Here is a 13442-nt window from a genome sequence, read left to right as displayed (position 1 = left end):
CTGTCCCAAACACGAACACTAACCAATACTAAAAGTTCCGCTGATGGTTAATGAATCCTGATTGGTTGAGGAGTGATAAGTGGTGATCACTGATTGGTTAAGATGGTTTCTGGGCTGGAACGTCCGAATAATAATGAAAAAAATTGTGAACACCTAATGCCTAAACTACAAACGTCATAAACAAATTAAAACAACACAAATAATATGAATAAATTGACACTCTCGTTAACAGATGAGAAATGTGGCCTTAACGTAAATGACCAGAACCAGCGCGTGTTTTGCTATTTACCTTAGCATTAGGAAATCAAGATACCAGTTTAATGTAGTGCTGCACTGCTAGAAAATACCTTACAACTACTTTTTCACCATCTGGACATTCGGACACCACTAAAAACGGCATGACTCCTAAATAGTGTCCTAAGTAGGGGATAGTGTGGAGATTTGGACACAGCCCTGGTCTCCTGATGAAGATTCTCAGTGTAAGCCATGTGGTACAAAATGTAACCCACTTAAGCTAAAATTAAGCAAAATAGCCAGTTATATTTAGATTACATTGATGGAAGTATTTCAAATTGCTTGTCGTGAATGTGAACAGCCCTCTATAGTCCAGTGTGCATGACCTAAGCGAAAATAAATGGAGAAACTCACCTGCAAATGAACCAGCCCAGCGATGGCAGACGATGGGGTGAACACCGGCAGAAAGAGGCAAAATGAGCTAAACTTTTTGAGTAGTTTTAACTTTTCCTCGCTCTAGTTTGTAAGACACGGGGTTTCACATAGTTGTGTCATAATAAAGATAATGTACGTTCTCCAGCTTCCCAAACGTACTTCTTATATTTCATCATATTCAAAATAAATCCTCTACTTTTGTCATACGCAAACAGAGCTACATTTTAGGGCTCCCCAACCGTTTTTTGTCTCGTGTTTCCCCTGAGTTTTTTTTACTATTTATGCCATGGCAATGCACTCCGATGGTGAAAAATAGTCACAATGAACTTTCCTTATCATTTAGTCTGTCTTAAAAATATATATTTAAACTTTAGACTGTATAAAGAAGTGGACTAAGTGAGTATGACGTCGAGGCTAGAGGTTATAGCGGCAAAAATGGAGCCAAATTGCATATTAGGAATTCCGACCGCGAGTATCACAGCAACCAAAAGGGCCAATCCAGAGTGAGGTTGCTGAAGATAACGCCCTTCCTTAGCAACACTGTCAATCAAACCTGTTGCTAACGCTAGTGGGAGCAACCTTGCTGAAAGAAGGCGCCTGATTTGTCTGTTGTTAATGTTCATATCTTGATTCACGGACACAATAGCGAAATTAAAACACCAGGATCATGTAGAGCGGGTTAATACGAACATTTAAGACCAAAATGTCGAGTCTGACAGCAGCAGTTACAGAGAGAGGGGTGACAGTTTTCTAATATAAACTAAATTCGAGCCGATGAAACTGGGAGTGCGCCCATGATCACTTCCTATTTGGAACGCGGCGTCTAACAGGTGAGGAATTCTGGCCAGGAAGTAACGTAGCAACCAAAGAGCGAATCTGGACGAGGCTGTTGAAGATAACGCCCTTTCCCACTTGCACTGCTGGTTTAGTTGCAGGGAGCGGGCGCTTAGCAACGCTGTCAATCAAACCTGTTGCTAACGCTAGCGGGAGCAACCTCAGGAAAAGAAGGCGCCTGATTTGTCTGTTATTAATGTTCATATTTTGAGTTTCAGACGCAATAGCAAAATAAAAACACCAGGATCATGTAGAGAGGTTAATACGAACATTTAAGACCAAAATGACGAGTCTGACATGACACCAATGGACCCAGAAGATGCACCGATGCTAACTTCCTATTTGCAACACAGCGGCTAAGAGGTTAGCTATGTCCATTTATATATACAGTCTATGATATAAACATAATTACAGCTAACTCCAAAATGTGCGTCCGCTACACTAAGAAAACATTGTCTTTAAGTCAAAAGCTGTACGTTGGTTTTAAAACAAATGCATATAATTGAACAAAAATAGAACAAAAAAATATAAAAATGAGCAAATGCAGATTATAGTTTAATTTATTTTTTAAATGTGCCAATGCTAACAGTTGTTGGTTTTGCAGAGACCCACTGTGACGACTCCAGGATGGATCAAAACATATTTACGAAATACAGAAGAAAACAGAGGTAAGAGTTCAAAGCAGTTTATTATTTTTGTAACTTCTGGTTCTTGTTAAGCTTAAACGCTGTTGGAAAAAAAAACCTGAACAAACTCTGTGTACAAAAAAAACAAATTAACAAAGGAAAAAGACCATGGTGAGCTGTCCCTACCCTAACAAAAAAACAACCCGTAAAGTTCCTCTACACAAAATAAAGAACGAAAACTAACTAACTAAGCTAACTAAAACTACGAAGTCGGCATGGAGAAGCCAGCAGGGGGCAGCGCCGGACCCAAAACGCGCCGGGCTCACGTGATTTAAAGGCTCCAAAATGACCGGCAGAAAAACAATTAAAAATATACTTTAAAAAATAGGCAAGAATTCTCAACTAACTAACTTGAACTAACAAAACATAGAGGAAAAAATAGGAATAATCTTACAATCTCATGAATTAAAACTGGGAAAAACGTAGGAAATTGAAAAACACAGGAGCAAATAAAAAAGGTGCGCGTTGCCTTCACGGTCCCAGGTCCCATAAAGTCGCGATTGTGCGTTTCAGAAGTTGACAGATGTTTACCGCCCTCACCTCGGTCGGCTCTGCTCAGCCTGACAGCTCACACGGTGAAGACAACACCTCGCCATCTACAACATCTCACCTTTTCTCCTACGTTTTTCTGTTTTCCCAATGTCAGGAAACGAGTTAGGGGCTGAGGGACCACAAATGAGCACAAAACGTGAAGTAAAGCCAGTCAAGAGCTGTGGAGGGGTGAGCCCGGGGCAGAGGCGCGTTTCAATTTGACAGAATCTGACTGAGTAGAACTGAACTCGTGTCAAATATCATTGGAAACAGCGGATTTTCAGGTCAGTGTCGATGTTTACCGCGCTCAGCCGAAGGACGCGAGTTCAGCGGCGTTTTACGGGCTGCAAAAAGTTTTAAAAGGCCACTTATAAAACGAGGGGTGATAATGATGATTGATAATAGAATAAAAGTGTGTGGTACCTCGTGCTCAGACTCCGCAGAGTTACAGAGTTTTATTTGGGTTGATTTGTTTGTGTCGTGATTTTAATGTCTCTTATTCTGTAAAACACTTTGAAATACTGTGTGTGAACTGTTCTAGGGAAATAAACTTGTCAAGTAGTAGTAGTAGTAGTAGTCATCATTGAATAGAGTAGTAGCAGCAGTAGCAGTTGGGGTAGCAGTCGCCGTAGTAGTAGCAACAGTTGTAGTAGCAGTAGTAGTTGTCTTTGTAGCAGCACTAGTAGTAGTAGCAGGAGCAATAGTAGCAGTTGCAGTAGTTGTTGTCAATGTAGTAGTAGTAGTAGAAGTCAAAGTAATAGGAGTAGCAACAGAAGTAGTAGTAGTTGTCATCGTAGTAGTGGCATTAGTTATCGTTGTAGTCGTAGTAGTAGTAGCAGGTAGCAGTTGTTGTATTTGCTGTAGTAGTAACAGCAGTAGTAGTAGTTGTATCGTAGTAGCAGTCATAGTAACAGCATTTGTAGTAGTAGTAGTCGACGTAGTAGTTGTCATCATAGTAGCAGTAGTACCAGTAGTTGTAGTAGTAGTAGTAGTAGTAGTAGTCGTCGTAGTAGTTCCCATCGTAGCAGCAGTAATAGTAGTTGTTGTAGTAGTCATCATAGTAGCAGTAGTAGTATCAGTAGTCATTGTAGTAGTTGTCATCGTAGTAGTAGTAGTAACAGCAGTCATAGTAGTTGTTGTAGTAGTTGTCATCATAGTAGCAGTAGTAGTTGTAGTAGTAGTAGCCCCCGTAGTAGCAGTAGTAGTACCAGTAGTCATAGTAGTAGTTGTCATTGTAGTAGCAGTAGTAGTTGTAGTAATAGTCACCGTAGTACCAGTAGTAGTCATAGTAGTTGTCATTGTAGTAGCAGTAGTAGTTGTAGTAATAGTCATCGTAGTACCAGTAGTAGTCATAGTAGTTGTCATCGTAGTAGCAGTAGTAGTACTTACAGTAGTCATTACACATGTCAGATGATCCACATACACTCACTTGTACATGAAGTAACCTGACTCCTTCCAACAGTTTTATGTAGATTCAAACAAAGCCAAATAAATCAAAACTAATGATGATGATCTCCCTCAAACCATCCGTCTGCATCAACACGTCGCCTCCGAGTAAATACAAGTACACATTATGATGAACTAGAGACTTAGACACTACGACAAGCCTCATGTTTTATCTCGATAGACACAAAACCATATATAAATACTGTTGTGCACTTTATAACAATTCAGAACGACAACGAGGACAAAAGACGTATGTGTTCCATCAGGGTTTGGAATACTATTTATTTTAAACAAGTAAAACATAACGCTGGAAAATTAAGTAAGTACTGGCTCAAGTCATAAGGTAACGAAGTACAAGTGGTAAAGTACTGTACTCAAGTAGAATTTTTAGGTATCTGTACTTTGCTTAAGTACATTTTACAGTGGATACTTTTACTTTTACTTTAGTACATTCGAGAGCAGTATCTGTACTTTCTACTCAACTGCATTTTTGAGCAGGACTGAAAAGTAAAAAGTACTTTTCATTTGATTTGAGGCGTTATTTTTACCATGTTCGTGTAAAATCCTGACTAAAGTTTTGGAGTTCAAGCTTCGACTTAAAATAAATACACAAAATTCATAAGAAAAACTAAGAAATGGATTTGTATTATTACTGTTGAACAAAATATTATAATTTTTTAATAAGTATACGTACATTTACACTTTAAAAAATGTACTTTAAGAGTGTTGTTTGTTTGTTAAACAGGTATTTAAATCCGTTTACTTAAGTAGATTTTTTCTTGTGATACTTTTACTTTACTTGAGTACCTTTTTACCTCTGTATCTGTACTTTTACTTAACAAAACGCAGTACTTCATCCACCCCTGAAAAGTATAATGCACACAGGCTACAGAGCTGCTAGTTTCCAAAATGGAGTAGAAAAAGATATTACGCCAAATGGACTTTTGAAAGCTTTGAGCCATGTTGTAATTTCTGTTTTCGAAGTTGTATTTTGAGTGATTCAGGCATGTTTGAGTAACTGGAGCAAGATTCAGTTCATTTGCTCGACCCTCACACTCGCCCACTGCTCTTTATTGGATGTTTTGTTTTTGTTTTTTTGCCGTGGTGTGTAGTATTCAGTGTCGTGTAGCCATTTTGAGCCAAATGAGAAAAAGTAAAATAGAAACACACATTGCTACCTGTTGTGAACTGTAGCTCTCCATATGCAGGGTAGAAAGTATGATCCTACTGTTTCCTGTATATACACTGCCTGGACAAAAAAAAGTAGTGAAGTACTGCATTTAAGTAGAATGTTTAGGTTTCTGTACTTTACTTAAGTACATTTTACAGTGGTAGTTTTTACTTTTACTTCATTACATTTGAGAGCAGTATCTGTTCTTTCTACTCCGCTATATTTTTTAACTGTATTGAAAAGTGAAAGTATTTTTATTTTTGTGCGAGACCTGCTAAAAAGTCTGAGGGTTTATTTTTAACACGTTTATAGTTTGAGCAAAACACAAATATTAAAATAAAAACAGCTAAAAAAAAAAAAAAAAAAAAAAAAGGATTCAGCTCAAATCTGTCAAAATCACATTTGAAGTTTTATTAGATTCCAAAATCTGCATGAAATAATTTTACATTTTACTCTTAAAGTAAAAGAAAATTCAAATCTGTAACTGGACAAAAAGTTTCAGGCTGAACTCTGACCTCTGCTGCTCGAGCTTTTACAGACACGAGCTCGAAATGAAACTGACCCGAGCTGATTATCGATGAGGAAAAAGTTATTAATTGCACAACTCTACACTGAACAACTACTACTACTACTACTACTACTACTACTACGACTACTACTACTACTACATATGATTAAACATAGGAGCATTTTTCTGAGCGTAAATGTTTTTCTCCACATTATTAAAGTGCATCAGTGGCACCAAAGGATCCAGTTTCGAATGTCCTTGAAATATATTCCATTTTTGGAAAGTGAACAGCCAAAAGCTCTTTTTCCATCTCAGTTCTGGTGCAGCTCGTCCTTAGACTTGAGATTTTGTTTTAAAAGTTTCTGTATCAAAGTTTAACAAGTGAAATACTGAGTCAGTCTGTCATCGTCGTCCCTTATGAAAACATTTATACAGTGTTGTTCTGACAGATAGTGATGGCCAAACTACTTTTTACAGTGAAAATTATTATTATTATTATTATTATTAGGCCCGAGCCTGGGACTCATTAAATTGAATTTGTCCCAACAACACAGTGAGAAACTCGTGAGCATCCTCGTGAGCATATATATATATATATATATATATATATATATATATATATATATGCTCACGAGGATGCTCACGAGTTTCTCACTGTGTTGTTGGGACAAATTCAATGTTTGAGACCAACAATGCAGAGTTTTGCCTCCAGCCTGGACACGACGTACAGCTGCCCAGTGCAAGATCTGATGAGTTTTAACATGGAGTGGACCAGGACCTGCCGGAGGTATCACAGCAAACACAGTGCTCTTAATTATCATGTATTTCATATACTTCACATACTGTATTCATGTTTGTGCAGGTGTGGAATTGTCTCCTGTCAAACGGAAATCTGCACCAGCCTCTCTCTGAACGTGCACAGAGGTGGTACGACTGAGCAGCTTCTGGAGGATTATTTAAAAGTAAGATTTTCAAACTGTTTCCTTTGGTATGATCAAAGTATTTATCTGGCCTAGTAACTTTTCTTGGGCTTCTGTTACATTCAATACAATACTGTATTTTTAATGAATAATCACATTATGTTTGACTTTAACAGGCCTCAGAGCTGCAGTTCAGGTGCATCTGTGGACACCAACGCTCATCCCAGCAAACACTGTTTTCAACACTGCCCAAGTAAGTGAACAAAAGTTCATTTGAATGACACAACTGTCTTCTCCTTATTAACCATTGTTTACATTTTGTCCTTATGCAGTGTTCTGATTCTCCACCTGAAGAGGTTCAGGCTCACGCCCACGTACCAGTTGGAGAAAGTGAATGATGACATGCATCTGAACAGAGACCTCGTGGTGACATCAAAAAACGTAAGAACAACTGTCCAAAGTTATAGTGAAGGAACTTTTGAACTTTCTCAATAACCTGTCATTTGTGCTTTATACAGGACGCAGGATGTTTCAGTCTGGTTGGGATCATTTCCCACCTTGGTCCCACCCCCAACTATGGTGAGAAAACTATTTAATACCAAACACTAGTAAAATATCCCAGTGAAACTTTAACTAAATCATTCCCGTGTGTGCCCCTGTAGGACACTACATCTTCGATGGCCGGGACCAGACCCTCGGTCCCGATGATTCGACTGATGGGTGGCTGACGTATGATGACAACCACATGGAGCGGCGCCCTGGAGGACAGGTCAGAGCAGACAGAGCTGTGCATACATCCTGTTTTACCAGAGGATCGTCTAAGAGGCTGGAGGACGTTCAAGGGCTGTTATCGCTGCAAAAAGAGACATACTCCAATACTTCCAATAATACTGTACCAGTACCAGTATTACTGGAGGTATACTACCCCAGTAATACTAGCACCTATTACAGTATTGTTGGAAGTATTGGATGTCTGTAATTCCTCATCGTCCAGGTCTGATCCACAGCAAAAGACGAAGTTTAAATCTGTCAACTGGACAAATCGTTGTAAGAGTGAAGACGCTTCTTCAGAAGTGAAGAAGCGGCCTGGATGAGCAGCCAGTTCTTCAGTTTGGAAGAACTGAAGAACCAGCTGAGATGAGCAGTGAAACGTGGGGGTGGTAACACCATTACTTCCAATTACACTACTACTATTACTGTACCAGTACCAGTATTATTGGAGGTACTGCCTTCAATAATACTGGTGATAATAACATAAAAAACAGGTTAAGAAATGAAAAAAATGGAAATGGAATAAAATTTTCCAAATGAACCTTAAAACTCCCAAAAGTAACCTTCAGGGAATGCTCTGCTAGACTAAAAATAACCTTCCCAAAACATCCTGGGAATCAAAACTTGTCAGCTGTGTAGTTATAGTATTAGTAGGTCTGGCATTCGAGGTAGTAATATTGGATTTAGTGGTAACTGTTAGTCGTGGCATTAGTTTTGAAAGTAGTAGCAGTCTTGGTACTGGATGTAATACTGGTGGCAATAGTAATAGTTGTGTTATTGGAAGTAACAGTATCCAAATTGGAAGTAGTAGTACAGGAGTATGTTTTTCACTGAGTCAAACCTGCAAGTCCTGCAAAAGTGTCATGAGTAAGTAGAGCTGCATGTGTAGGACTTATGTTAGACATGATGTACATATGTGCTCATTTATCATGATCATTTTAGGAAACGACGCACACACACGGAGCCGTGATGCAGTATTAATGTATCAATATCCAGCTGGATGACCCCTACCCTCTCCTGGATGACCCCCCTCTGCCCTGAGTCTTGAGTGGCTCTGGCTCTACTTGAGCACTGTCTGTAAATGGATGCACATCTACAGCCTGTCCGTCCATGGGAGTGGATCTCTCCTTCACTTTTGTTTTCGGCTATTTTTTAGTGCAATTTTGCGTTGTGTTCTGCGTCCTGATTGGCTGTTGGACTGTAGACCATTGTCCATCAGTCTCCTCCGTGCTGTGTCTCCTGTACAGTACAGAATGTGTTCAGACAAATTTACATAAATGTTGGATCGACGCTACAGCGGAGCGGCACCTGGACGAAGAGCCGCGGTCAGAGGAAATGTGAAATACGCATGAGTCACTATAAACTAATTAAACAAGAGGGAAAGATGTGAGAAAATGTTAACGCCTGTGTGAGAAAAGTAATAATAATAATAATACATTTTATTTATAGGGCGCCTCTCTGGGCACTCAAGGTCACCTTACAATACAATATAATATACAATTTACAGACAGTTAAAATCAACATTTATGAACATACAGTTAAAAGCATTCAGATAAAAAAACATTGAGAAAGGACAGGGCAGTTGTGGGAAAAAAAAAGTGTATAAAGTGTGTGGTGAGGGATTTTACAGCAAAAAACATATAGAATAATTGTAAAAAATAAAGCTGATGCTTCACGTTTTTCACCTAATACGGATTATTTTCAGAACGTAACCCCCGCGATAAATGAGGGACCACCGTATTTATACCAATACATGAAAAAATATACTTAAATGAAAGTTTTTAAGTACCAAGTATAAAATGTACTTTTAGAGTAAAAAATAAAAGTTTCTCACACAAGTATTGTTAATTTGTCAGAGTATTATATGTAGTAAAACTGATAAAAAAAATTACACATATTTTGGTCACAGTAGTTTTTCTTATGAATTTTGTGTATTTATTTTTGTTTTGCTCAAAAACTTTTGTCAGGATGTTACTATGAACATGGTAAAAATAACCTCTCAAATCATATGAAAAGTACTTTTTACTTTTCAGAACTGTTCAAAAATGTAGTGGAGCAGAAAGTACATATACTGCTCTCAAATGTACTGAAGTAAAAGTAAAAACTGTCCACTGTAAAATGTACTTAAGTAAAGTACAGATACGTAAAAATTCGACTTCAGTACAGTACTTCCCAGCTTGTACTTTGTTACCTTATGGACTCATGGAGCCAGTGCTTACAATGATAATATCCCCAATTGTCTGGTCCAAAGCTTCTCCATGTGTGAAACCCTTTTGACTAATTGGTGTGGCCTTTATGCCGTCGTGGAGGCTCGTTCCCAGAGGAGCTCACTAAAATGGCTGCAGCTCTGGGTAATGTTTCATACGACCCTGCTTCTCCAAACGCTCGGATGAAAGGTTATCCATTTTATTGTGACCCATTTATTTACAAAAGGAAAGTTACGAGGATAAATATGATAAATGTGGTGGCCATTTTTCACGATTTCATTTGAACTACTCCGATCCAAATCTCAGAGGGTCCCAAGAAGCTCGAGTGTCGTGTTCATTTCATTTAAAGCCAGGAAAAACGATAGGACTGAATCAGGAAGGACATCTGGTGTAAAAGACAGCAGCATGCGGTCCACGGTTTTTATTTCTTTTTTCAATTATCAAAGGTGGTGCAAATGGTAGTGATGGCAGTTTTGAAACGCGCTTTTCGACACTGCTTCGAGGCAGTGTTCCAAAACGCGTCTCATGAAACGCGTGACGTCACTCAAGTGGTTCATGAAACACTGCCGTTTTGAACGCGTTTCACTAGAGGGCTCACGTCTCGAAACCAAAGTTTGATTGACAGGGATTTCAACGAACCACAAAGCAGCGCACCTGTCTCAACCTACTCCCACAAAGTTTAAAAGATATTTTCTTCCCAATGTGGGTTTGTGAGAGGCGAGAGATAGTAGTGAGATTTTGACAGAGACATATAGACACTTTGATTAATAGTGAGATAGTGAGTTTATGCAGCTAGTTTAGAGCACAGATTAGATAGACTGTAAAGTTACACTAACACATAGCCAAGCTTAGGTCCATACAAAAGACACACAGCATCACACTATAGGCCATATTTGCTAGGTAGGTTAGATTACTTTAGATTAGATTGTTAGGATTTAGAGATGGATGTTCCAGCAAGAGACGTCGCTCTGTGGCGTGGGAACAATTCCCCAAACAAAGTCAGGTGTATCATCTGTGATAAGCAACTTGCTTATTGCAATAATACATCTACAATGATACGCCATTTGGCAAGAGTCCATAAAATGGAGAATGAGGAGAAGGCTGCTGCCCCCAGTTCTGTTGATTATGTTTCATAATCCTATTTTTTATTTACTAGGGAAAATTCACATATAAGTTATTTCTATGCTTGCAATAAGCTGTGAAATGCTTCAGTTGCTCGTTGTAAATAGTTTGTTTGCTTCTTATAGCTAGACAGAAGGGTTTGGATGAGTCCCTCGTCCACTTGGTGGTGAAGGACTTGCTGCCTCTGTCAGCAGTGGAGGATGAAGGTTTCAAGTTATTTGTACATGACTTGGACCCCAGCTATGTCCTCCCATCAAGAAAAGCTGTGGCAAACATGATAAATGAGCTGTATGACAAAACCAAGGAGAAGACCAAGGAAGACCTCAAAAAGGCTGATTCAGTTTGCCTCACCACAGATATGTGGTCTTCCATTAACATGGATGGCTACATTGGAGTAAGGGCTCACTATGTGGTACCTGACTCAAAACTGGAGACAGTAATACTGGGAGTTACTCATTTTGCACAGTCGCATACCGCTCAGCACATTGCGGAGGCACAGAGGCTCCTCATGGCTAACTGGGGCATTACTGAGAAGGTCAGCTTCATGGTAACAGATAATGCTGCCAACATGAAGCTGAGTGTCCAGCTCCTCAACCTCCGGCACATGCCCTGCTTCGCTCACACACTGAATCTAATTGTGAAAAAAGCATTGGATCATACACCCGTTATTAATGATATAAGAGACAAAAGCAGGAAAGTGGTGGGACTGTTCAGGTCAAGCAGCAAGGCCAAAGAAAAACTAAATGAAATGCAAATGCTGATGGGACGGCCAATGCTAAAACTACTTCAGGAGGTGGATACCAGGTGGAACAGCACTTTTGACATGTTTCAACGGCTGTAAGAGCAAAGAGAACCTGTGGAGGCAGCTCTGTCCAATCTGGAGAAGGACATTTCTCCTCTGACCAGTGCAGATTATGACATCGTTCAGGAATCGTTTCTGCTGCAGCCTGTCAAGGCAGCAACAACTGGTACTTTAATAGTAATTAATAATTTCATTGTATTTGTTGGTATGCACTGAGATAAATCTATTGTATCTTTTCTTATTCTAACAGAGCTGTCAGAGGAGAAGAGGGTCTCAGCCTCAAAAGTGACCCCGCTGTATAGAACGCTGCAGCATAAGCTGTTTGATCATTTGAAACAAACAAAGCAACAATCAACTTTACAGTTGGGTGAGCAACTACAGTAATTATTACAACAACTGTAATGACACTAAAAAACTATATTAATAGAATATTTGTATTGATGAACAGACACACTGTTGAAGGTCGGCCTGCAGCAAAGATGTGGCCAGTATGAGACATACAGGCCACTTGCACTGGCAACATTGCTGGACCCCTGTTTTAAAAGCCTGGGTTTTGGTAACCCAGCAAAGGCACAGGAAGCATTGCACTAATGTTGCACATATCCAATTTAATTAATTATTATCAGTAAACTTTAAATTTGTCTTCTTTCTCTTTCAGGACACGCAGCTTCAATCAAAGTGTCACTGTGCCTCCAGATGTAAAATTGGGTGAAAGAACCGACAAGTTAAATAAACATTTTAAAATCCTTTGCCTGCAATTGTCTGTTTTTTGTTGTTGTTGTTTTGTTTTTTTTTGTTTTTTTTTAAGTGCAAATGTTCGAAGTGCTGTGAAAGTATATGTGCAGTTTAAAGTGCATATAGTGAAAGGTGCTGTTAGTCTGTAAACTGTAGAACTGAATAATTTTACTAGAAATTTGAAAAAGTACATTTTAAATAATCAAACGTGTCCACATCAGTCTGGTTCTTTTGTAATGTTCTGTTTCACTGTAAAAACCTGCACATAATAGATTTTTTTTATATTGGTTTGGACTGTACAAAACATACTGTATTGGACATCAGGACTTTTTATTGGATTTTTCTGCTAATGCTAATGACGAACTGTTTTGTCTTGCGATGAAATTGTAGTGAAATGTGTATTTTTACGTGTGTTCACCTGCACATGGAAAGCAGCAGTAGCTAAATCTGGTACAAATCATCTTTAATGAATTTGTACATGGTCCCTGACAAATAAAGAATAAAGAAAGCAACGTTGGGGAAAGAAGGCAGCCAATTTGTCTTGTATTATTGTTCATATCTTGAGTTACAGACACAATAGCGAAATAAAAATACCAGGATCATATAGCGCGGGTTAATATGAACATTTTAAGATCAAAATGACAAGTCTGACAGCAGCAGTTACAGCGAGAGGAGCCACAGTTGTTTAATGTAAAGTGAATTGGAGCCAGAGTCGATGGAGCCGGAAGTGCGCCCATGATCACCTCCTATTTGGAACGCAGTGGCTAGCAGGTTAGCTATGTCCATTTATATATACAGTCTATGGTCTCACTGGAGGAGCTGGAGGAAGTGTCTGGGGTGTGGGGCGTCTGGGAGTCCCTGTTTAGACTGCTGCCCCCGCGACCCAGCCCCGGATATGTAGAAGAAGATGGATGGATACCAGTGCACCATGGGAGACGGCTGATTACAGTGGCATACCCAGAAGGAGCTCCTACCTGAGAGAGGTGTCTCATTTGTGTCTATGTGATAAAGGTATTAGCCATCCAGCTGTGTAGCCCATT

The 13442-nt window shown here is 39.2% G+C and overlaps 1 long non-coding RNA gene across 1 annotated transcript; it reads left to right on the top strand.

Moving 5' to 3' along the window:
• Window positions 1-11361: 11361 nt before the first annotated feature.
• On the top strand, window positions 11362-12166 carry LOC129456562 (uncharacterized). Its single transcript, XR_008648846.1, has 3 exons — window positions 11362-11833; window positions 11918-12034; window positions 12116-12166. It is a non-coding gene; the product is annotated as an uncharacterized LOC129456562 (long non-coding RNA).
• The last annotated feature ends 1276 nt before the right edge of the window (window positions 12167-13442 follow it).

The sequence above is a fragment of the Periophthalmus magnuspinnatus genome, chromosome 10, assembly GCF_009829125.3.
Source record: "Periophthalmus magnuspinnatus isolate fPerMag1 chromosome 10, fPerMag1.2.pri, whole genome shotgun sequence".
NCBI lineage: Eukaryota > Metazoa > Chordata > Actinopteri > Gobiiformes > Gobiidae > Periophthalmus > Periophthalmus magnuspinnatus.
This window is presented reverse-complemented; position numbering and strand designations above follow the sequence as displayed.